The 25,944-nt window shown below is 42.5% G+C and overlaps 2 long non-coding RNA genes across 3 annotated transcripts in view; one reads left to right on the top strand and one right to left on the bottom strand.

Moving 5' to 3' along the window:
- Positions 1-25,944, top strand: part of LOC112544222 (uncharacterized) — an 84,260-nt gene that overhangs the window by 4,512 nt on the left and 53,804 nt on the right. For both annotated transcript variants that reach the window (XR_012901424.1, XR_012901423.1), the window contains exons 2-4: positions 4,180-4,247; positions 5,346-5,464; positions 6,628-6,782. This is a non-coding gene — a long non-coding RNA (uncharacterized LOC112544222). The remainder of the gene's footprint in view (positions 1-4,179; positions 4,248-5,345; positions 5,465-6,627; positions 6,783-25,944) is intronic.
- LOC142827052 (uncharacterized) overlaps positions 13,416-25,944 on the bottom strand; it is a 35,518-nt gene continuing 22,989 nt past the window's right edge. Inside the window, exons 3-6 of the long non-coding RNA XR_012901422.1 lie at positions 25,452-25,815; positions 21,524-21,647; positions 17,255-17,444; positions 13,416-14,531 (exon numbers count right to left, since the gene is read on the bottom strand). This is a non-coding gene — a long non-coding RNA (uncharacterized LOC142827052). The remainder of the gene's footprint in view (positions 14,532-17,254; positions 17,445-21,523; positions 21,648-25,451; positions 25,816-25,944) is intronic.

Raw genomic sequence — 25,944 nt, 5'->3', positions numbered from 1 at the left:
CCTCAGCAGTTACAACTGCCACACTTCTCTGAAGATTACTTTGCAGTTATTTTAACAAGAGAAAATAATTAGAGCATGAAGGTCCTTTTGCCTTTGATGATGACACTTTGCTCTATTGTTAGTGTACATCCCCGTGCAGAAGGCTTGAGCAAAAAAGCTTTCTGCACTGTTCTCCAAATGTATGTTCCTCCTGAGGGTGTTATCCAGAACTCACCACACCAATAATACAACACATTACTATTAAAGGGCATTTTATATCCTTCCAAGTTCTATAATTAGTTACAATATTAGAAGTATTCAAAGTGCAAGAGATCCATTAAGTCATTTTAAAAGAATGTTCCGTTCACTACAAAATAGCTGTCACCCACAAGGTATGCTTCCCTTCTCCCCCTCTCCCTCCAAACATAGTAAATAATTTTGTGCAGTAGGTTGGTTTCTTTGGATCACAAACTCCACCTGCATTCAGTCCATACTTTAATATCAGTGGAAGCTGAGAATGTAAACTCAGGGGAACATATATATAGTAGACAGTTAAAAATGTAATCTTTACATTTTTACCATGTTTACTTAAGTGAGACTTAAGATACTCACATACATTGGGAGAAATCCTGGCCCTATTGCAGCAGATAGCAAGACTCTCACTGACTTCACTAGGGTCAGGATTTCATCTTCAGTTAAATGATGCTTATTGAATTCTATGGAAATTAGTCTGAATTAGGTGAAAAGCAAATATATCAGGATTTGGCCCTTAGTAATTAAAATAATTTTTTAAATAACAATTTTAAAAGATTTAAAGTTTCCCCACCCTGCATTGTGTACAATATCCCACTATCACCAGATCAAATAGTTTGCATTTAAAAAAGACAAAACACATCATGAATAGCTTTACATAGGTCTCCCTACTGTCTGCATTTCAAGCTAAGGTTAAATAGTAGACATTCTACTAAGCTTCACCTAAGACATGCAAAAGCTGAAAAATCAGAAATATTTCCATGTCCAGGAAAAGTTGCCCAAGAACCTGAATCTTAGGCCTTTTGGGTTACAAGCAGGAAGTGTTAGTGTTCTCAGCATAAAATCTAACAGTTTTTAACTGGTCTCCAAACATGCAGTTGCATCAGTTTTTGCACACAGCCCCTTTCGTTTAACATATGAAAAAGCCCACATTTATAAATGCAGTTTGAGTACATCTATCCATCTTGTGAGCACAAATGCTGGCTTTGAATATGCAAAACTGATACCTGCACATGATATACATAAAAAAAAGTATTAAAAACAATTCACAGCAGAATAAATATTTTGCTCCCTTGTCTTAGGTTCTGATTCAGGAAAGCATGTAAGTACATGCTGAAAGTGAAGCATGCTCTTAAATCCAAATGATTTCAATGTAAGCATGTGCTTACGTGTTGTCTTGAGTGTTGATGCTTTCCTCAGTCATGACTGACATCCCCAAAGCAATTATGTACATGCTTGGTCCTATGGAGTTAAATGGGGGCAGTTCATAGGCATAAAGTTACTTAAACATAAAGAACTGCTGGGACGGAAACTTACTTTCTCATTATATATGGATGACTTTATAGCCGAGTACAGCCAATTCAATGGAACCCCGCAAAAATAATCTTCATAAACAAAAGACTGCATTAATGTAATTTTAAGGTTTTGAACAAAATCACACAAAACAAGAAATACACGGGAGATGGGTTTCCCATCCTGTGAAAACTGTGAAGATAGCAAAAGATTTTTACATTCCAGATACAAGCAAAAAGTCAAAATCAATTTTTTTTACTTGAAAACCCAGTTTTTCAGCTGAAGTAACTTAAAGTTTTCTTTTGGTTGTTTTGAAAGATTTTGGTTTGGATTTTGATTTTTTCATATTTTCCAACTTTCTGGTATACATTTAAAAACAAAACAAAAAATTTGAGTTAAAAAATAGCTTTCTAGTTTAAAAGTGTCAAAACTGGACATTGACAATTTCAACCTCACCCTCAATGTTTCTAATCAGAAGATTTACTGAAACTCACTGTGTTTCAGGATTAGTTTCCATTAGACTGTTTTGGTGAAACATGAGTTATCAAAAATTTTCTGACCAGCTATATTTAAAACCCATTTTGCTCTGGCAGTATTAACTCAGCCATATTACACACTCTGCATGTGTGTGCATTTAGTATGCATCAGTAACAGGATTACTACAGTACGGTCACAGGAAAATAAAACATGTGCAGTGTACCATAGTAAACATTGATGGAATAATCTTAACTTTTGGAATTTTCTTATGAGCAAATTAACCTCACACAAATCATCAATACCAGGATTTTTTCACATCTAAAATTTCCCAGTTTTAAAGAGGAGAAAACAGAAGATTCAAAGACAGTCTGTTCCCTTGTTATTTCAAAGAATTAATGCTCATTTACATAGTTTATATTAGCTAACAACACATATAATTATAGTAGCTTCACATGAACATTCAGTACCTTCATATTTAACTATAAGTCTATAGACTTTTAATTTTTGTATGTCTACAAAAATCCCAGTTGCTCCAAGGCTGATCCCTTTCTCTCTCTGGTGCTCACTCATATACACCAAACACACAGACTAGGTATATACACATATACCAAAATATATATGAATCCTAAACATCACTGCCTGTTATTTGAAAATTGTATATCACATAGTGTAATACACCTTCATCCGTTTTTTCCAACCAAGGTATTAATCTTCCATGAAAATTATATACTGTCCAAGTTTCTTGTCAAATATACCTTAGTTATTTTTCCTCAAACTTTGGGCAGAGGTCAGTGTTGCACAACTTGAAGCTAAGAACATTTTGGAAGGAAAACAGACAACTAGAAATTGTTTAGCTTTGTTTACACCAGTAGTTTTACAGCCAATTCCACAGGCCCAGTAGAATATATGCTCTTGCTCATATTGTGAATATGTAGCTCATATTATGAATATGAAAAAGCAGAGATGAAGGGCTGTATTTTCCAAGGTGCAAGGAAAACCCTAGCTTGTTGTGAGTTTAGAAGAGCAGAATTTGGTGGTTTTATTGGAAAGAAATCATGTGAGAGAGAAAGAGATTAATATTGAAATGAGATATACTATGGAGAGCTAGAAATTATGGGCCAGTGAAAAGAGAGGGGGAGTGAAAGTGACTGAATTAGATGAAAAGGAAGCAACAAGCTATTTCAGATGTTTAAGGTGGAGGAGAAAGGCAGGACAGCAAGAGAATACTCAGCGCAGCAGGAGCACAACTGCAAAACAGTTGAGACTGTTTTCTTGAATTTTTAAATATAATTTGCTTGAGTTATCTGCTCATCACTTACATTTGCGCAATTGAGTTTTAATGTTTTCTGAAAGCAAAAACCTAAAAGTTCTGGGCCCAGAAATTTATTAAAACACACATACACATTTTGACTTGTAAGTGTTCATTCTGGAAATGCTTTGAGCATTTATCCAGTTAGGGAGATGAAACAATTCTATCTGGGTGGTAACCAATGTCGTTCAAATGAATAGATGATTAATGCATACAAAGAATTGTTCCTGATCAATCCAGAAAGTTTTTTAAAAAATCAAGTGAATGCATTGGAGGAAATTATGACCTACTCACATATGTCAAAATAAAGTACTATAAAATATTTTTCTGTATTAAAGACAGTGTAGAAAGAAATTTGGTATTTGATACATTTGGATGTGATGGCAAATGTAAAAAGAGATTAGGTCAGAAAGGTGGGGAGGTAAAGAGCTTGTATGCTTGGATTAAGATTCCAGGGGAGATTTTAGAGGATGGGGAAACAAATTCTTGCTTCCATTTCTGCATAACAGACCAGCTGCTACTGAGATGATATTGAAATCTGAACAGTTGAAACTTACAGAGATTTAATGAAGGGAATTGCAGTAGTCAAGATCACAGAAGATGAAGACATGGACCACTTTAGAAGTATCACTGAGATAGTGTTAATTAGATATTTCAGAGATGAAAGCAAACAGGTTTGCAGACCCAAAAAAATAAGAGAGTAGGTGAAATGAAGGCTTTATTGCAGTCAATGTCAAAACTGACTGGTGCCTGAAGTCACTTTTCATTTATAAACTACAAACCTGACAATGAAGAATGATAGTTTGAGCAGAGGAGTGAAATGAGACATTGGGGGATTGGTTAAAGATGGTTTTTTTCCTACTGTTTAGAGGAACATAAAGTTACAGATCCAATGAACAGAAAGAAAATTATGAGGGGCTGATGAACTGATGATGAGGTAAAGTTACAAAGCTATAACTTGCTACATTGTTTCCTTAAGCACTTCTTCCAAAACAACCTATGAAATGAAAGTGGAAAATTAGCTTTCCTGAATTGTCAAATGTGCACTGAAAGATTGTCTTCTAAATATTAAACTGGCATGTGTGTTACACACACACACATAAATTAGTGTAATGCAAAATTGTGCTGTACAAGAGCCCCTGGAAATGTCTCTCTCATATTCTGAGGTTTGGATCCATGAAGTATATCCATGGCTAATATTTTATGAATTCAAGAAATTCTCTCCACTCAAAGCCACAGTATATTTGGCTGAGTATGACAGGTTAGGGCATAGGTTCCCAAACTGGGGGGACGTGCCCCCCTGGGAGTGTGTGAAGAAATTCCAAGGGGGGCATGAGGTGACCCAGCATCCTCCCATCAATCCCTTCCCCCAAGAAAGAGCCTGGTCCGTCTGGTAAAAAAAATCAGAAAATACCATGTGAAATGTCCGGTATTTTCTGTTTTTCTTGGCTTAGGCGTCCACCGGAACATGTGCAGCTCGGGCTGGCTCAGGTGGGGGGAGGATGGAGTGTCCTAGGCAGACTTCAAAATGGCGGCCTTAGAAGGGCAATGCCTGCTCTGCTCTTAAAAGAACAACTTTTGGGGGGGGGGGGTGTCAACAACTTTTCCCTTGGAGTACCGGCACCTTTTTTTTTACACTGGTCCTGGGAATTAAAGGGACCACAAATGTTTTTCGGTCTTGGTCAGTTCCTTTTGGGGGGCAGGAGGCAGGAGGATTTCTCAAAAATCAAAAAGAAGGCTTGATGCCGAAAAGTTTGGGAACCATTGTGTTAGGAACTCCAGCAGACACCAATCAACACTGGTCAGTTAAAAAGCAAAGTGGCATGAAACATTCATTCTACCTACAGGTTAAGTGAGTTGACTACACAATTCAGCTCTGTTAATCTGAAAAGCAAGATATCTGGATTGGAAATCAAACTTAGGTCTATTTCCTGGCAAATACCACAATAATAGGTTGCAGTCTGAAAAAAACACCAAGCATTCTGAGCACTGTTCAAGGTGAATAAAAGGGATTCTTTAATTATTTTTCTCCTAGTTCAACAATGGGAATTATAGCTTCCTGTAGAAGGACCAATAAATGAACCAAAAAGGTCAGCTCTTCATTTTAAGAAATGTCCCTATCAGTAAACATTTAAAATGATGCAACAAAATCTGGTGAGTAAAATATAAGATGACAATCAAGAGTTGTAAGAAAAGATGACATCTTACTTTGGTTAAAGCCTTCTCATGCTCTAATGGGCTGCACACTAAGTATTTAAAGGAACCATGAGAACACTGTCATCCAATATTTTATGTATGAAAGTCCTTAAAACAGCAGAACATTAGGAAAGGAACATAAACCCCATTAAATTATCTCAGCATGGAGGTCTCCGGACTGTCCCATTATTTTTATATACGAATGGGGCAGCCCTCATTCATGTACCACCCCTCGCTGTAGTAGGGCTTGCAAGATAAAACTTGCACACTCCTCCCCAGCCACTGCAACAAGGAAGGACCCATCTGCCAAATGTATTGTCTCAGGACTCCATTACTAGCTAGTCATTTCAAACAAAATCATGCAGATTAGCTAGGTAGAGGGCTGATTTGTTAAGTCTACTGTATTTGTCCCTTTCAGTGGCTGCTTTGCATAAAAGATAATCAGAGCTGATGACTTGTGGCTGTGGCTTGTGCTTGTGTTTGAAAGCCTATGGACCTCAGATGCTAGTGATCAGCTATCACAGAGGTGGGGAACCTAGGGACTGTGAGCTGAATCCACCCCATTTTAATTGATCCAGACTGTGGTAAACCTCCACAGCATGAGCCAGAAGCCCTGAACATTGGCACCCCCTGTGGGGCTGGAGCATGGCACATGCTGAGTTAAGTGTGAGTGTGCGGTGGGGTTTTTTCTTCCCATCTTGGGAACAGGTGAGTGGTGAGGGGGGTTTATTGTTTTGATTTGGTTTTTTGCTTGTATGTAGTCCCAGGCTGATTTTTCTGTGGCTCAGTGGCCCCTCACTGAGAAAAGGTTCCCCTCCCCTGTACAGGAGAGTGTGTGTATTACACATTGAGTGTTTTGTGTCACCCACAAGAAGCTGGGGACTACTCCTATTGCCTATTCTGCTGAAGTTGACCTTCCTTTTTAACAAATCCTTCTGGTTCATTTTTAACAAGTGCTTCTGGTCCTTTTGGGGGGCAGGGGACATGGGGATTTCTCAAAAATCAAAAAGGGGGCTCGATGCCGAAAAGTTTGGGAACCACTGTTAGGGACTCCAGCAGACACCAATCAACACTGATCAGTTAAAAAGCAAAGTAGCATGAAACATTCATTCTACCTACAGGTTAAGTGAGTCGACTATACAATTTAGCTCTGTTAATCTGAAAAGCAAGGCATCTGGATTGGAAATCATTCAGGATTTGAAAAATCATTATGGTGGGTGATTACAGAAACTGCATCATTGGAATTAACCAAAACCTAAGTGGACAAAGTACCCAGGTATAGTATTTTGCAATGGCAGATGAAGTTGCAAACAGACCTTTTCCATTTCAATGCCTATGACTTTGTGTACAACTTTCCACCATCCATAGAATCTCTCTGTGTGTGTGTGTGTGTGTGTGTGTGTATATATATATATATATATATAAAGCAAAAGCTTCCTACAGTAGAAGCTGCTTCATTGGCATAGCCTGATTATAGTCAATTATCTAAAGCTGCATATTTCCTAAATTCTGCAAGAGCAAGTATGGCTCTTTGGAGCTCTGTAGGGATCAGAGCTATTAAAGAGCTTCTAAGAAGAACTCTAGGGACCAGGAGGGCTATAATTGGAAAATACTCAATGGGAAGAACACTCATCTTTGCAGCAGTCTATTTAAAATGATATTTTTATTTAGTGCTTATTACCATGCAATCTCCTACAGTCCTCAGATTGTTGGAGGAACAAATTGGTTAGCCTGCTGCTTTTCACTTTTATGGCATTATTAGTGTAGCTTAACACAGTTGAAAATGGGAAGAAAAGTAGAAATGTATCCAGCAGAGTGCTGGAAAAATGTACAAGGTAAGCAACTTTTCATGACGGTTCATACTTTTTCATTTCATCTGGCTGTTGTGTTGTGTCTTGACTAAATATACTTATTTCTGTTTCATATAATATGTGACATAGTATAATATAGCTACTAAAATCATAGGTTCCTGAAACAAAATGACATACTTTCTGAAAAATCCTGTACACTGCCAAAATATTTAAATACTAGAGGATTTATCCAGCGTTACTTGGATCCTTAACTGAAATATTTTTTGTTTTCCTTCTTTAAATTATTGTTCTGTGGGACTACGTCTACTCTGCACTGTTATTTTGGAATTCGCTATTCTGGAATAGTTTATTTCAAAATTGCTACACTGCAGGGAAGCCTCAAAATTAGTGCTTGGCAGGCTTCCCTAATGTAGATGTGCTATCTCAATTGAGAGCCCCAGGAGGAATAACTTAGAATGGCCCTGGTAAGGGGCTATTTCCAAATAGCAGAAGTGGAGCTTCTACACACGCCTTATTTCAAAATAGCTATTTCAGAATAGACATTATTTGTAAAATGAGGTTTAAAGAATTTGTAATAAGCCATCTGTTATTTTGAAATTATTTTGGAATAACTTTGCTGTGTAGACACACCCTGGTGGGGCTGGAGATGAGAAGTTCAGAATGCAGACTGCCCCTTGGAGAGAAGACTACCCCAACCCTCTCGCACCACAGCAGCGTGGGGCCGGATGAGAAGTGCCTGCCCATGGCTACTGCAACTGCAGTGGGCATCTGCATGTTCCCCAGTCAGGGAACAGAGGGATAGACAAACTCTCTCAAATATATACTAAATAGCTGTTCCTTTCTCCACCCTTGTCCCCTGCTGCCTGGATAGGGATATATCTTTCCCAGTCACCATCTCTGGCCCCTTGCTGCCCCCCCCCCCCCCCCCCGTGGTCATTGTACAGTATAACTGTCCCTGCTAGCAGACCCCTCTCTTTCCATTTTATGAGAAACAATCCTATTCCAAGCACTGGAACAATCATATTCCTGACACAACCACACCCTTACATTGCTTTAAGTTAGGATACGAGGAAGCTGCATACCAAATTTGGTGCTCTTGGCTCTTACCATTTAGGAGGAGTTCTTGAACAGACAGACACCCAGTCAGACAGATGGACAGAGACACACAAACTTTCTCAAATGTATTGTAGATAGTCCTTCCTGCACCAGTTTTCACACAACTTTCAGTCCTGATCTGACTCCTCCATTATTTGATCTACTCAACCCTGGTACATTGAGTCCCACAGTTCATTTTGTTTTTCCTTTAATTGTATCCCAGTTACTTTGCTAAAGCTCCAGTTCTGGAAAACATCCCTGTCCAGGAAAGCATTTAAACATCTGCTTAAAAATATTGTCTTGAATTAGGGCCTAAGATTTTAAGGCAATATTTATCAAAAGTAATTATTAAATTTGATGAAGTGCTCAAAGTGAACTTCTGCCTTCCAATTGTTTTGTGTGTTGATTTTACTGCTAAGAAAATACCAGGGGCAGAACTTCCAAATGGGACTAGAGAGTCTGGGTACAGTTTGAGATGCCTGTAAGGAGCTTGAGTTTCAGAAAACCAGACCCATTTTTAAAGGTTCTCACATCGAACACCCAAAATGAAAATTTTACTTTTGAAAATCCTGGTCTTATCTCATAAGCAGAAAATCATAGCCATAGCAACAAACATTTATTTGCAGCCTAAATCACTGCTGGACCCAGACATCTTTGTAGCCCTTTGTATATGATGTGATGAATGGCTTTTTGTTCACACAAATGTTTGGGAAATACTGTTCTCCATTCTGGGAGCTGCAGCCGAGCAAGTGTATTCTTTTGCGAAGGAGGAGTGTTCATTAAACTCTATTCACCATTTCCTAGGCTCCTATGTAAAAAGCTTTAAAGTCACATTAGAGAACAGTACAAACATTGTAGGCCTAAATCCTCATTCCACTTTGTCCACACTACACTAGCAGCAAATCTTAATCCTGGCGCTAGCTCAACCAGCCAAGGAAGGATCACTCTACAATAGGGAATCTTTCGCTGCTATAGAGCCATCTCCCATACAAATGCTCCCAGATGCCCCTGAAGGGGTAAATGGAAGAGAGAAGGGGCCATAGCTGGTGCTGCCATATGTCCTGTTCCTCTGCAATAGCTGGCTCAATTTCTTAGGGTTGTTGGCAACTGACAATTTACAGCAGCCTTCAGATTGCTGTAAGTTCCATAGGGTGTGTCTAGACTACATGCCTCCTTCGACGGAGGCATGTAGATTAGCCAGATCGGAAGAGGGAAACGAAGCCGCGATTAAAATAATCGCGGCTTCATTTAAATTTAAATGGCTGCCCCGATCTGCCGATCAGCTGTTTGTCGGCAGATCGGGGGAGTCTGGACGCGATGCCCCGACAAAGAAGCCTTTCTTCATCGACACAGGTAAACCTGGTTTCACGAGGCTTACCTGTGTCGATGAAGAAAGGCTTCTTTGTCGGGGCATCGCGTCCAGACTCCCCCGATCTGCCGACAAACAGCTGATCGGCAGATCGGGGCAGCCATTTAAATTTAAATGAAGCCGCGATTATTTTAATCGCGGCTTCATTTCCCTCTTCCGATCTGGCTAATCTACATGCCTCCGTCGAAGGAGGCATGTAGTCTAGACACACCCATAGAGAGCTATTGGCTCAGCACATAGCCATCCTAGAGTTGGAAGGAGCATACAAAGAACAGCTTTGCTCCTTGCTCTCACCCTGAATTGCTTTATCCACTCTCCTCATCCCAGTTGTGGCACTGAGACCACACGACCAGTCGCACACCACAAAAAGTCAAAATGAACCCCGTCATCTAAAAACAGTAGTTTGCACATACAAATTCATGGAGGTTAGGTCCATCAATGGCTATTGGCCAGGATGGGTAGGAATGGTGTCCCTAAGGGTATGTCTACACTACCCTCCTAGTTCGAACTAGGAGGGTAATGTATGCATACCGCACTTGCTAATGAAGCCCGGGATTTGAATTTCCCGGGCTTCATTAGCATAAGCGGGGAGCCGCCATTTTTAAATCCCCGCTGCTTCGAACCCCGTGTAGCGCGGCTACACGGGGCTCGAACTAGGTAGTTCGGACTAGGGTGCCTATTCCGAACTACCGGTACACCTCGTTTCACGAGGAGTAACGGTAGTTCGGAATAGGACCCTAGTCCGAACTACCTAGTTCGAGCCCCGTGTAGCCGCGCTACACGGGGTTCGAAGCAGCGGGGATTTAAAAATGGCGGCTCCCCGCTTATGCTAATGAAGCCCGGGAAATTCAAATCCCGGGCTTCATTAGCAAGTGCGGTATGCATACATTACCCCGCTAGTTCGAACTAGCGGGGTAGTGTAGACATACCCTAACCTCTGTTTGTCAGAGGCTGGAAATGGATGATAGCAGACGGATCACTTGATGATTCCCTGTTCTGTTCGCTCCCTCGGGGGGCATCTGGAATTGGCCACTATTGGAAGACCGAATCCTGGGCTAAATGGACCTTTGCTCTGATCCAGTATAGTCATTCTTGGGTATACATTTCCTGTCACAAATGCTTCATGATCAGGAAAAGGCGGGCTAAAGTCATTGGGTACTTTCTTCACAAATCACAAATTTCGCCAGCTCTGCTTACTGTGCAAAAAGGTAATGACTATATTTTGGTAGCTTACAATATCAGTAATGATCTGCAGGTTAGGTGTTTCCTGCAGCAAATAACTATCTGGGTTTAAGGCTCTTATTTGGCTTTAGTGGGCAAGTAAAAATAAAGACTCGATTTGGACTTCTATGCTCTTATGAGAGTGGGGCAGCACTCAGACATAAAATACTATGTATTGTCATTGTCACCAAGCCCCCTATGATCTCCTGCTTGTCTCAGACAGAGAAAAGTGAAAAGCTTTCACAAGAAAATTCCTGGGAATGGGGACCTCCGCAATCTCTTGCAACATCAAAAGTGAACTAAAGAAACATGCTGTTGCAATCACTGGGTATTGTATTGTTGCGGTTACCTTTGTTGTTGCTTTTACTATTATTTCTGGTGTTGCTAGGGTAATGTTTAGCAAATTCACACACCCTGAGGAAATGTACTTAGTCAGTGATGATACCAGCAAAATTAGATCAATGTCTGCAATGCCACAAATGGTTTTATAGTACTTTCCCCTTGAAACATGCTAAGCAAGACAGTTTCATACTTTCTTTAACATGCATAAAATAATTTCACACGAATGAGGCAGCTGTTTCTGTAGTACTGGATGCATATTACTCTAGCTAGTACAACTCCCCTACCCAGCAATGGAGAAAGGCAGAGGTTCATACACTGGTTCACAGCTGACACTGTTCATTTAAGGTTCAATTTGTGAATATGCTACCTTTAATAAGTGAATTACTGCTACTGGTACATTCACTAATACATGAAGCATGAATAAAAGCCTGTTTAGGCATCAGTCTAAACAGAGAATTCTGTCACACCACAAGTTAAAACAAATTATAACACAAAGCTATCGTTACAATGAAGACCAAATTCTGTTCTTAATTACATCCACTGAACACCACTTGAGTTCAATGGAATCACACAGGCATAATTGGGGACAGAAGGCAGACATGTATGCAGGGCCAGATGCAGGCAATCCAGGTCCCTAGGCTCCGCACACAACACAACCCCAGTGGCCCTGTGCCCCAGTCAGAGGGGTAGTGGCAGGAGGCTCCCTTCCTGTCCTAGAGAGATGGGGAAAGCAGCATCTCCCACCTCTAATTCCACTCTGACCCGGGAACCCTTAAAAGGGCCTCAAGGAGCAGAGTGTCTTGGCATGACCATTCCCATTGAGACTCCTGGGTAATTCACAGCTCTGAGTGTTCCATGCTGGCTGTAGGCTCAGGCAGACCCACTGTGTTGATTACACTCAGGTTACATTTCTGAGCCTTTCTTCACAAGTGTGAGGGCTAGCTACTTTCATTAAAAGAAAGCAGAGATTGTCAGACCATGTGACATCAGAAGCAAAGGCCTTAGGCATGAGCCTGTAGGGACTCTGTTTTAATTGGGTCTTGTCTGTATGGTCTTGTATAATGGGATTTAATTTTATTAAATAAAGTAAGTTTGACATATTGAACAAAACAGTTCATTATATGAGTCTCTATAGCACATTATTCAGTGCCGTGAATCTGAATCACTATAACATTTTCTCTTCAAAAGAAAAAAATAACTATTGTGAAAGACTTTATGGACCCGATTCCTCACCCTTACACATTATTAGTGACACTGTGAGAGCAACTAGCGGCCAGTGCTCCATTCTTCTAGATACTGTGCAAATACATAACAAGGAAATAGCTCCTGCCCAAAAGATCTTAGATTAGATATAAGATGAGGCATAGCAGGTTGGTAAAGTGGGCAGAAGGAAGCAAAAGGACAGCTGCTGGTTAGCATGAGAAGTATTGGCTCCAGTCTACCAGTTGCCTAACCCTTGCTTAGTTTTCTAAAGAACAGACACGCTTGTATAAATGAGCAATTATTGAAGTCAACGGAATTACAGTGGGATACAGTGTGTGAGACTGGAGAGTACAATCCTCTTGATATGCCCATAGGTTCTCCCCTACCCTCGAAAAGTAAAAACCCAAACAGCATCTAGCTGTTAACTACAATCCCAAATGTACACTTATGAGTGTATAGTCACGTGAGAGAGTTTGTAGTTCTGGATGAAGCTCCTAACATATGCCAGCTGCTTTACTAGAAATTAAAGGGACACATCTTAAAAATAGAAGTCGGGGGGGGGGGGGTTGTTATTTTCACCTCCCACTCTTGCTAGCAAGATGAGAGAGATCACAAGTAAATACATACATTCCTTCTTTTTTCACTTTTTATTTTTGCTGTACATTAGTCAGTTTCACCCTTTTCCCAGTGGTGGTTTTGTTTGGGGGAGAATTTACAAACTAATAGAGAAAAGGAAAGAAAAAACTATTTACAGAGTTGATCATATTTCCCCCCTCCAAAAACAAAACAAAACAAAACAGGCAGGACAGTAGGGGCAGGCCCAGCACTCTTAATGAATATTTTGAAAATAATGAGATTTTAAACAATAGTTTTTTTTTAAGAGGACACTATCTCCACACATAGTAAAGCAGAATTTAATTCTCTTTTGACTGTTCTTATATATCCTCTCTTTCATCTAGTGGCATTGGAGGAAATGCCAGAGATAATATTTAATCCATCTTTGTTATAATCAATTTCAAATTAAGGTTCTGAACACCTGGCTGACATTGTGCAGTGTAATTGCCAGCAAGTTTACAAGCCAGACTGAGCGAGGGATATACCCCAGCATCATGGGTAGATGGGACCCCCTAGCAAGGCATGAACCAGTTTATTAAGAGCGACACTGTGAACTTTGCAGCTTGGGCTGTAAATTGGACTCTTGGGACTATTTATAGCATGCTTGTTCAGGCCTTCTGAGTCCATCTGCCTGGACCAGGAGGCTCACATTCCACTGCATTGTTACATACCAGTAGAAATCTTTCTGAATCAGTCAGTAGCTAAGTTCTGAATGGTAATCTCAGATCACCACTATTTCTCAACATTTTAGAACTAGAAACCTGCTACAGGGCATAGGCTTATATACACAACTGATATGATAATCTGTTGCTGTTATGCTAATTAGTCTGTTCTTTACCTATTTCCTAGTTTTCAGAGATCATTTCCAAATGATCTGCAATCAGTTGATTGTACTTCCACGATTAGTGCATCTGTGCTGAAAAACATTGTGATATTGTTGGCATAACATCGTTGCTTTAGAAGCACTGCTCAGACAGATGACCTCTATCATAATAGGAATGTGGGTGTAAAAAGTGACAGGTAAGAAGTTTTGATTAGTTTTCCAAAAAGCATCACAATAATTTACATACAAGCAAGGAACAGCCATGTAGATAATCAGATGAACTTGAGCTCCCAGTGTGATGCAGTGGCTAAAAGGACAAATGTCATCCTTGGGTGTATGAAGGAAGGGAATGCTGAGTAGGAGAGAGGTGATTTTTTTCCTCTGGTTTTGACAGTGGTGTGACTGCTGCTGGAATATTGTATCCATATCTGGCATCCACAATTCAAGAAGGTTGTTGATAAATTGAAGAGGGTTCAGGGAAGAGCCAGGACAATGATTAACGGATCAGGAAACATCCCTTATAGTGATAGACTCAAGGAGCTCAATCTGTGTAATTTAACAGAGAGTGCAGGTTAAGTTGTGACTTGATTGCAGTCTGTAAGTACCTACAATGGGCTCAAATATTTTATATTTACCTCTTTTGTCTAGCAGTGAATGGTATAACCCAATCCAGAGTCTGGAAGCTGAAGCTAGACAAACCAATTTTCTTAATCTTATTTTTTGAAACTTCCATTTGCAATACATACATACAGTATCTCCAGGGGAATCAAATCCTCTTCTTTGTTTAAATAAAATAAATAAATCAGAATGCTGATGAATGTGTTTCAGGTAATTAAAACACATTCATTTATGGAACTGCTTATTTTCTGCGGCTGGGAGTGGGTATTTCAGATTATGCACATACTTAAGAAAATAAAAATTTTGTTATTCATAACCATAAACAGTATGGTGAGTTAGCAGAAAGCTATTACATTTCAATTATACAAGTGTTTGAAATTAGCCAGCCAGTTGACACATCTGGCATGAACTATAAAATGTTCCTGAAATTCTTTTAAAGAGATTATTAAGATTAAGATTAATAATAATTTATTGTTTAAATCACATTGGACTATACACATTTAAAATAAGCGTTCCTGAAATTAACCCATGACCTTTTCTCACCCTGACTCACATTAAATATCTCTTTACTTCCGGAATAGTCCTATTGAACTCAATATTACTCAGTTTTGGGATGGAGAATCTTGGCAGAATCTTGCTCTAACTGTGTGATGAGATGTTAATTTTTTGAGATCAAAATATTTTTTTTTAAGAAGTGTTCCTTGTGGAAGAAGCTTGTATTTCTCAGACTGGGGGTATGTCTAGACTGTGGTGCTTTTTTGGGATACCGGAAGTATCCCCCAATAGCAACACCGCATCTTTAAACACTTCTGCTATTTCCCGAAATAGTGGGCATACTATTCTGTTGTCCCTGTAACTCTCATTCCATGAGGGTTACGGGATTTATCGGAATAGTGTCTTATTTTGAAAGTTGGTACTGTCAATAAATCTTATTTTGAAATTTGGTGCTGTCTGCTTTCAGGGTTTGCTGGGTTATCTTGAAGTGTCCTGCTGCCTAAACATTTGATTTAATGTTGATAATACAAATATTTTTTGTCATTGGCCACAATACATTTTTTACAAAATAATCAGATTTTTAGCCCCCCTTCGTGCGCCTGTTGAAGCACACACGTATGTAGTCCGACAGAAGTCAAAGGGAGTTGTTACAGTTGCACATTTTAGACGTGGTTTTCTTTAAACAATTACCAGGAAATTTCACACACAACCCGCTAAATTAAAATAACATTGTCTAGGTTGAAAAAGACATGTATGTGAATGCCAGCCTGACAGTTGCCAGTGCACATTAATTTAGCTCCTGTGTGTATGTGCATGTTAATGTAATCTTACAGTGGTGGGCAGCTTGAAGCCCTCAGGCTGCATGCGGCCCATACTGGTTCCACCTGCACCCTGCGCACCCCCTTTCTGTTCTGCCACCTTCCTCCAGCCTCTTGTGCACTAGGGCCCTGGAGATCCACAGTCACTTACTCCTCCTCCCTCCCTCCCTCCCTCCCTCCCTGCACTTTCAGAGTACCACAAACCACCTGAATCACTCTCCATCCCTGCTCCTTCCCCTCCCTCCCTCCCTCCCAGAGCTTGAATGTGGCAAATCTATGAGAGAGAGTAAGGAATGGGGATGGGGTGCAAATCAGCAGATTCATGGTGCTCTGCAAGCTCTGGGATGGAGGCGGAACAGTAGGTAAGTACAAGGGTGCAGTACCCCAGTGCATGAGAGGCTTGGGGGAAGGGGACAGAGAGGAAGTGTGCAGGCTGTCCACAGGTGGAACCCCAATGGGTTGCATGCGGCCTGCAGGCTGCCCACCACTGGATTTCAATCTTGCAGTCCACTGAGACAAAGGAGGGCCACGTATGCATCCCACTCTCTAGTCTTAGTTGTCAATAGCAGATCTATTACCTTATCACATTTTTCATAGGAGCCGTATCTCATTCAACACCTAGGCTAGATACCAGGAGATGGTAAAGTTGCACAGGCCACCATAAATCTAGCATATATGGACTCTGGTACTTGAATTTGCAACTTAAATATTCTTTTAACAGGTTTTTGTGTGTGTATTTTTATACGAAAGGGGGAGCTTTTAGAGTTGAGTGTTTGATGACCACTCAGCTAATATTTGTACCTTACAGCAGTAGTCACCAACCAGTAGATTGTACTGGTAGATCTTGGAGCCTCTGACAGCTGATCCTGAGTGGTTTGGCCAGGAAGCTATCAAGCACTGGAACTTCAGTTGTCTCTCCACCCACTGTCCTGCTGCTCCTGCCCTCTGCCTTGGAGCTGCTCCCCTGGGAGCCTCCTGCTTGCTGTGCAGAGTGTGGGAGGGAGAAGACAGGGGCGCTGATGTCAGGTGTCCCTGCTCCTCCCACTTTTGTACCCTCTCTCCGCACAGAGAGAAGGGGGTGGCGGGAGCTTGGCAATGCAACTTTCTGTCACTCTCACACACTGTGTGTGTCTCTGTCATTCTCACAAACACCCACTACTGTCCTTCGCTCTCATCTCCCAACCCAACACATACGTGGGGGTTTGTTGTTCTTACTGCTTTTACTGCTTGCAAAGTGGGTTATTTTTGAGTTTTGACAGGTCTGTGCATTTCATCATTTTCATTTCTCTCTTACACTTAAATGTAATTCTTCGAGTAGTGAGCTCTAAAATAACTAACCTGTTGTGGCTGGATTAATTATCCCTGTGGTAATTGCTGCTCCTGGATATGTCTGGCATGTTCCTGTAGCCCCTGAGAAAAGCAGAGCAGATAGTCTCCACATACTGTCCTGGCCTGCAGACACGACTCCTGCAGCTCCCATTGATCAATAACGGGGAGTCTTGGCCAGTAGAAGCTGTGAGCTCAGTACCTGTAGATGAGAGGGAAGCACATGGCACCTTGGAGCCGTTGCTGTACATGCCAGCTGCTTTCAGGAGTGGTGCAGGACGAAGGAAGGAATAAACTTGCCTTAACCCTACTGCTTCATTCAGTTAGGGTATGTCTACACTGCCAGCCTAGTTCGAACTGTCTAGTCCTTGCCGCAATGAGGGGTAACAGTAGTTCGAATTTGGAGCTTTAATTCGAACTACCTAGTCCTTGCCACATGTAGCCACGGGCAGGGAGTTCGAACTACGGGGCATTTAAAAACGACGGCGCCCGGGAACATGCAAATAAGGTCCAGGATATTTAAATCCCGGGCTTCATTTGCAAGTTCGAATGCCTACATTAGCCACCCTAGTTCAAACTAGAGTGGCAGTGTAGACATACCCATAGAGTCCCTGCTTTTGTTTTTAAAGAAAGGCAGCATACAACTTTAAGAGAAAGTGCATGCAGTTTAGATTGCAAAGAAACAAGCTGCAAAACATGGCAGAACTGTACTGATGTGGAAATATCTGTCAGTTTGCACAGAACCTCTAGAATGGCTAGAATAGATAGCTCTAAGGTGAGACTCGCCCCAATTCATTTCACTGGGTGCTAAATCAGATGCCAATAATGACAATTTCAGCATTCTTAACTAATTTACTGCTCAGAGAAGGTAACAATGGAAAGAAAATATACTATGACTATCTATACCCCAAGTTCCAGGGTGTAAAGGACAAGCTGGGTAATGAGAAATGGTGAGCAAAATACATACTTTACATAGAAGTAGGGTAAGGTGACTGGGCCTTTAACCATAACATAATGGATGTGCAGAGAGCACAACTGTTTCTTTTTCCTTTAGGGAAAAATCTTTGGGAACACTGCCCTTAAATGAAATACAGGCAGTCCCCGAGTTATGCGGATCCGACTTACGTCAGATCCGCAGTTATGAACGGGGCCCGTCTCCCTGGTCTCCAGCAGACCAGGGAGAGGAAGCAAAGCGGCGGAGCACGCGGGCAGCGGACAGCCCAGATGCGTCTGGGCTGTCCGCTGCCCGCGTGTTCCGCGGCTTTGCTCCCCGTCCCCCTGGTCGGCAGACCAGGGAGATGGGGAGCAAAGCAGAGCAAAGCCACAGAGCCCGAGGGCAGCAGGACAGCCACGGCGCGTCTGGACTGTCCCGCTCCCCCCGTGCTCTGCGGCTTTGCTCCGGAGGCCTGTGGTACAGCAGCTGGGGCGCTGCCGGTTGGTCCCGTAGCGCCGCTCTGGGCGCTACTGGACCAACCCGGCAGCACCCCAGCTGCTCTGCCCCAGGCGTCCCCAAGTCAGCCGCTGCTGAAACTGACCAGTGGCTGACTACAGGAAGCCCCTGCCCCGGGCTTCCTGGAATCAGCCGCTGATCAGTTTCAGCAGCAGCTGACTTGGGGATGCCTGGGGTTCTTAAGTTGAATCTGTATGTAAGTCAGAACTGGCGTCCAGATTCAGCCGCTGTTGAAACTGATCAGTTTCAGCAGCGGCTGAATCTGGACACCAGTTCCGACTTACATACAGATTCAACTTAAGAACAAACCTACAGTCCCTATCTTGTACGTAACCCGGGGACTGCCTGTAGTGGCACAAATGTTTAGAGGCAATAGATCATCCTTTTTAGGTGACTCTGCTATGCCATAGGAGGTCTCAAGTGGAGAAAATCTATCTGTATGCATTCAGTTACTGGATCAGGGCCTAAATTGTGTAACACAGAACAGAACACAATTAGATTTCCTACAAAAAGTTTCCTGAATCACTACACAATGGGGAAATCATTATATTTGGGAAACAGTAAGTATTACATTAAGAAAGAGCATAAATATAGATAACTTATGCAGTGATAATCTTCCTGTAATATCAGATTTAGAACTCATCTGTAACATGAGGATACATATGGCTTATAATTATACAATACCAAGAGAACACTGATTTTAGCAAAATAAATGTTTTCTGTCCCAGCTAAACAAAAAGCAGTTTGCAGGTGCAGTTTTGAACAGATATCAAAATATGCAGCCATAACATTACATATGCCATGTGGAAGTTAAGTTTGGTTTTTTTCCATATGCAGTTTTGATTCTGTGGAAGTTATACATGTCACTGTTCTAGCAAACAAGTGTCTTTAAAAGATAGGGCTGCATCTCACAGGTAATGACAAAGAAGAGGGTCAGAGGTTTGCTGTTAGTGGTTTGTTTGGGTTTTTAAGAAGAGGGGAAATTATACACATTCTTCAGCACTGTATTTTGAGACTTCCCTTGGACAACCTAGCTGAATGGTGCCATCTAGTGACCATTTCAAACCCTAAACCCCTAAAATCTATTCTGAAAAGGATCTTGCACAACAGTCTTTCAGAATGACTTGCTATCTACTGTAGTCGTTCCCGTCATTATTTCCAATCGGTGCTCAGATTTCAAATACTTTGTAGGCCCTGTGTACATCTAAATCTCCTCTGTTAATGTAACCTAGCATTCCAATCTAACTCACTAGAGGACAAATACTCTGTCCAATGTCTGTCCACAGATGTGGGGCAGGGAAAAAGTCTGAGGTAAGGAAGATGTTGAAATTCTCCCCCATCCCTCACCATGCTGGGGTATCAGAGTATGTACTTAATGATCGTTCAGCCCTTGACGCCACCCTACCTCACTGCAGGGAGGTTGTGAAGAGCAGGGCTCCATTTACAGGTTGAGCAGTCCTGCATAGTCACTTTCTCTCCTTCTACTCCACAACTGTACTTCCTCTGGCACAGCTGAACCACACCAGTGCTGCCACTAAAGGCCACCTGTGGAATCAGGAGCCAGATCTGTCCCTAATATTTTTGTTAAAAAATCCTTTTACCTGTTTGGGAGGGCTTGAAATGTTACCTCAGACTACCAGGATTGCTAATTCACATTCATAAATGCACAGCTGCCCTCTGTTAGAAGCTCATAGAATCACTTAACTGTCAGGGTCTGATTATTTTTTTACCCCAGCTCTGTGGGATTGTGCTCTAGGCTACATTAGAGTTGCAGTCACAGGGCCAAACTGACTTTCTGTATGAATGGTCAAAACTCCTTTAAAGTCAAGGCTGCTGCACACCAGTATTTCTGAGAATGAGAAGGGGAAGGTGGGTGAATAGTGATCTCACCAAGGGTAGGAAAGGTATTTGGGGGATAGGCATTTGCTGGCATTGGTGAGCAATATGTCCAATTCACATTCAAACCAGGGGCTTTACTGAGAGGGTGGGACAAATCTCCCCTCTCACCCAGCCAATACAAAAGGGGTCCGTATAAATGTTGCCTCCTCCTGTTTCATCTTGCTGGAGGGTAGATGTCCACTGAAGCTGCAGGACTAAAGAGGCTCCTGCAGGACCCTGAGTCATAGGGAGAAGACAGCAGTGGTTTTTTGAAATTACACCCAGCTGAACCATGCCCCAACCTGAGGCCAGAAAAACTGATTGGGGAAAAAAAAGCCAGCTGTGGTAGGGGGGGAAATTGCATTTGGCACTACAGCTGGGCTAAAGTCTAGGAACTTGTCTATAGTACCACTTAAGTTGAAGTAAGGGACATTACTCAGGGGTGTGAAACCCCCTTACCCCCCAGCGATGTAACTTACATCAACTTAAAGCGGAGACAGCGCCACACTATGTCAGTGGGAGATGCTCTCCCATCTATCTTCACCGCACGTGGTAAGTCAGCACCACTGCATTGGCACCAATTCTACGAGGTGAAGACAAGCCCTATATTCTAGCTCTCCTTGGGGGAGCAGGAGGGACTTGTATTCAGGAGAGTGCAAGGGAGATAGTCTGAAGTAGAGCCCGGCTATGGGAGGAGGTTTGTAGCCTCTGGAACTGGGAAGGAAACTGACCAGGACTTACCTCTGTATAAATAGTGAATAAACCCCACTCTGTAAAGCAGCGATGGGCAACCAAAAATAGGGAGTGGGCCACGTGAGTGGTCCTCTGTCAGTTCAGAGAGCTGCAGCAATCCACAGCCTCCTGGGGTCCCACCTGTGGCCTACAGACCTTCTGTTTGGGCCCCCGCCCTCGTGTGCTTCTCATGAATTGGGCCACCAGAGCTTCACACTTACCTGCTCCTCCCCCTCCTTGCTGAACTTTTGGAGCACACAAAACTCCTGATTCGCACTCCATCCCCTCTCCTTCCCTGCTCTCCCAGAGCTTGAACAGCCACGAACGTCATGGTGTGCAATGCACCTGCAAGGCAAGAAGAGGACATGCAGGAGAGACACACACACAACTGGGGAATCCAGGAAACTTCACAGAAATTGGCAAAACCTGAAAAAAATAACAACCCCCATTTCTTCCAAATACAGCCAGGCATCCTCCTTTTTAATAGGCTCTACAGAAGGGCAGGAAAGGATAAGGAGGCAGAAGGAGAGAAAAGATCTAGCACACAGTCCAAATAACCAGACCTAATTAGTAGCCACATTAAAATCATGGGAGAACTATAAGGAACCAAGCTCAGAACATTTGTATAATTACTATCAGTACTCAAGCACCAGCCAGATCTGATGGAGGTGTTGTGTGCAGAAAGACTTGTGTAAATAGGGGACTGTACCAGCAGAACTATAGCAGTTAACCATAGCTATAGATGTACTGCTCAGTTTCTCCAGGAAGAAACCCTACTATACAAGATATCTGCTATCATTCTATTGCCGTCGGGGACAGCTCAGCAGTTTTGTTACATGCAAGAGGTATAAGACACAACCAGGGGCAGAGGAGGATTTTGCGGGGCCCAGGGCAGCCCAATTTCACGGGGCCCCCACTTTGACACGGCGCATGCGCTGTGGTGCCATGGCGCATGTGCGGGGCTTCTTGAAGCGCGGGGCCCGGGGCGGCCGCCCCACTCACCCTGCCCTATAGCCGCCACTGGACACAGCAGTCCCAGTAATGCCAGTCAAAAATGCTCAAAAATCATGAATTGAGCCCCGAAAAGATCATGAAATTGGCTTAAGATGAGATTTAAAAAATACATTGTGGGCTCTGTGGGTATGTCTAGACTACAGGCTTACGTCAACATAAGTTTTGTTGACAGAATCTGTCGACAAACTTATGTCAACATAGAGCATCTAGACTACATCCAGTTCTGTTGACAAAGCAAGCCGCTTTGTCGACATAACAGTGTGGACGCAAAGGACAGTGTAGATACAATAATGCCTTCTATCGACAGAACTCTGTCGATGAAAGGCATTATTCCTCGTAGAATGAGGTTTACATACGTCGACAAAACTGCTGAGTTTTGTTGACGTTATGTCGACATAACTCAAAGGCAGTATGGACGCAGGTATAGTTTTGCCGACAAAAGTCCACTTTTGTCGACAAAACCCTGTAGTCTAGACACACCCTGTTTGTTTATTCTCTGTATCTTGAGCTGTAGGATTCACATTTTCCAGCTTTTCTCTCCAGCCACTAAGGTGAGATACCTTTGTTTAAAAATGAAGTCAGAGTCTTGCCTAAGCACATGACTCCTGGGATTGGGACTAAGGCAAATATCAAATAGCATGAGAGTTGGACACATTGAGTCCTACTGCTAGATTTAGGGATCAGGGCAATAAAGCAAATGGAAGACTTTTTTTCACAAGGGCTTGTGGTCCAGGAACCGACAGCTGTGCCAGGCCTGTGGGCAAGGTGGGGGACAGCTCCATGCTCTTGGAAGCGGTAGGGCCTTGGTTGGAAGAGGCAGGGCCAGGGGGCAGCCCACCTCTTTCCACCAGCCCTCAGCACTGCCTGGAAAACAGCGTGCAGCACTCCAGTGGAAATTTAAAAGGCCTGGTGCTCGCTACAGCTGCTGCCACAATCACTAGGCCCTGGGGCAGCTACCCCCTTAACCCATCATTGGTGGCCTGTTTGTAGTAGATATCAAGGCAGATTAGACCATGATCTCACATATTCAACAACCTTCCACCTGGCTCTCCCAGAAAACAAAACTCACCATATTTTCCAGTTGTTCCCAATGAAGCTTTATAAAATAATATTTGCTATTTGTCTAAATGCCAGCATGCAGTATGCATCTGGGAGCAGTAAGATGTTGAGGACAGTAGGCAAAATTAAAAAGACCTAGAGAATCAAGAACACAGCAGCTGTTTTCCCTTGAATCATCTGCCTAGGAATCCCTTTCTGCATGCTCAATATAGGAAAACAGAGTAATAAAAGCACTTTCCCCTCCTCCCAATCATGGTTGGCAGCCTGGGATTGGGCTGTCTGACAGGTTGCTGGGCTAGGATTGGGCACTGGGAAGGCTCAAGGGACATCTTTGGTACTTCTTAGCAGCTGTATAGAACAGCTTGAAAAAGAGTGAATTGCAATCCATTCAGAATCCTGAGCCAAATGCCAGACTGAAACCATTACACATCCATATCCCAAACTATTCAAGTGACCATATAAGGATGCAAGAGGTTCTGTTCACATCTCTTTACTTCCGTGCACAGCGAGTTTTACTAGCTTATATTTGAATTGCACACAAAACAGCTATGTTAAAAGAGCACGGCTGTTCCAAATGCAAGCACTAAACATTTGGGCAATGCTAGAAGGAAAGTTGCTTGTGCAACCTTAAGCTGTCCTTGTGCATACATATTATGATACAGTCCTTTATGGCATGATCACATGTTATTCTAGATTTCCTAACTTTTTCCTAACTATTCTAGATCTTCCTACTTGACTTTGCAAACTTAGTAATAGTCTTTTAACACTGTATGTGTGTGTGTGTGTGTGTGTGTGTGTGTGTGTGTGTGGAGGAGCATGGTGTTTGGAGTTTGTTGTGGAGGAAGAGGGAGAAGAGCGGTGAATTCCTAGGTATTTAAAAGCAAATTGAAAAAAGGGCCATCCTGTGGCATCATGTTTACACCCGTGTGGATCATCAGCTGCATTAGAACCTTTATATCCATCACACAGAGCTCTGTTATTTGTTCTGAGTAACTGACACCAGGTTGTTATCCTCTTGGTGGACTCCTGCTAGAAGGGCACACACAATCTTTGCTACTGAGTTTTATAAATCTTTACTGACAGCAAAGGGATTCTGAGACTCAAAAATCTTAGATTTTGTTACAGGTTCTGGAGCAAAGTATGTGCTAGGGAGCACAGACTCCTCTGCTTGTTCCCCTACAACTTGATCCCTTATGCCACATCCCCTTTAATACGACCCTTTCGTACTAGCCACTCATCCTAGTTCCATTCTCATCTAGCCATTTCCAATCCTCAGATTTCTCGTCCAAGCCTTCCCTGATCACTCTGGTAGGAACCTGCAAAGAGCTTGAAGGGAGGCGCCCAGGTTGAAGCTCGTTGCTTTCCATTCTGGTGCCCAGTTCTCATCCACAGCTGCTGGGAAAGTCCTGGTCAGTCTATGCTGCCTGGTATTGAGCATGCTCAGCATGAAAAGCTTCTTCAGGAAATTGAGCCACACTCTAGTAAGTCTCTGTTAAGCATATGCTAACTGTGATTTTTCAAAGGCTTATAACTTGGTCATATTTGGCTGGATTTTCACAGAGAGAGGGCAAAAGATTGACCATTGACATAAAGGCCATGCTCCAAGTCCTTGCTCCAAAGCACAGGGACTCTAGAATTCTCAAATAAAAGGTCACCAGATTTTTTTAAAACCTGGCTGTGACAGACTGGGCCGGGTCTGGGCACAGCTGAGGGTGTCTGCTCAGGGTAAATTGCTCAAACTTGGGGCTCCTTACAGCCCCAGACTGAAGACTTTTCCAAACAGGCCACAAACCAGTCACACCGAGCACTTCAGTTGCCAATCTGGCCAGCCAGAAGCCTCACGAGCAAAACCCCTCTGACACTCCAGCTCTTCCTGTGCCCCAATCAGACCCCAATCTCACCTACCCCGAACGGGTTCTTCTGGTCCCAAGAAACCAGCCACAGTTCCCAGGTCAATTTACACTCTGGATCTTACCCACAAGATCATGCTGAGCCAATCCTTTATAATCTAAAATCTAAAGGTTTATTAATAAAAGAAAGAAAAGCATGAGAGTAATGTTAAGGAGAATACATTACATGCATCGAGTCTCCCAGTTCTTGATACAGGCTTTTAGCAGAGATGTTATAAACTGCTATCTTAAAAGTCTCTGGTGTACATCCTATGTCAGGATGGGTCCATGGTTCTTCCTGGCTCATTGTTCCTTGCAAGGCTGGAGGGTGCCACATGGCACTTATATACTTCTCCTGGCATCTTCCAAGCTGTCGCAGGTCACATGGTCAGTGGTCTATCTTTGTGTCCCAAGCCAGCAATCATTCTTCTGGCTGGTCTGCAGGCATCCATATTCATTCCCCAGGTGTGTCTTTGTCATTTAGAGATCTATTGTCCCTGGAGCCTCGCTCATCAGCATAGCCGTTGAACAAACATTCCTGGCACATTGTTCTGCCTCAGACAGAGAATTTTCCAGCATCAACACAGAGTACATATTTATAACTTCACATAAAGATATCACACAAGTACATGAATAGCATATACAGAATCAGTAGAACACAAGCTTTCATGTGACACCCC

Source organism: Pelodiscus sinensis, chromosome 2 (genome assembly GCF_049634645.1).
Source record: "Pelodiscus sinensis isolate JC-2024 chromosome 2, ASM4963464v1, whole genome shotgun sequence".
In the NCBI taxonomy this organism is placed as follows: domain Eukaryota; kingdom Metazoa; phylum Chordata; order Testudines; family Trionychidae; genus Pelodiscus; species Pelodiscus sinensis.
This window is presented reverse-complemented; position numbering and strand designations above follow the sequence as displayed.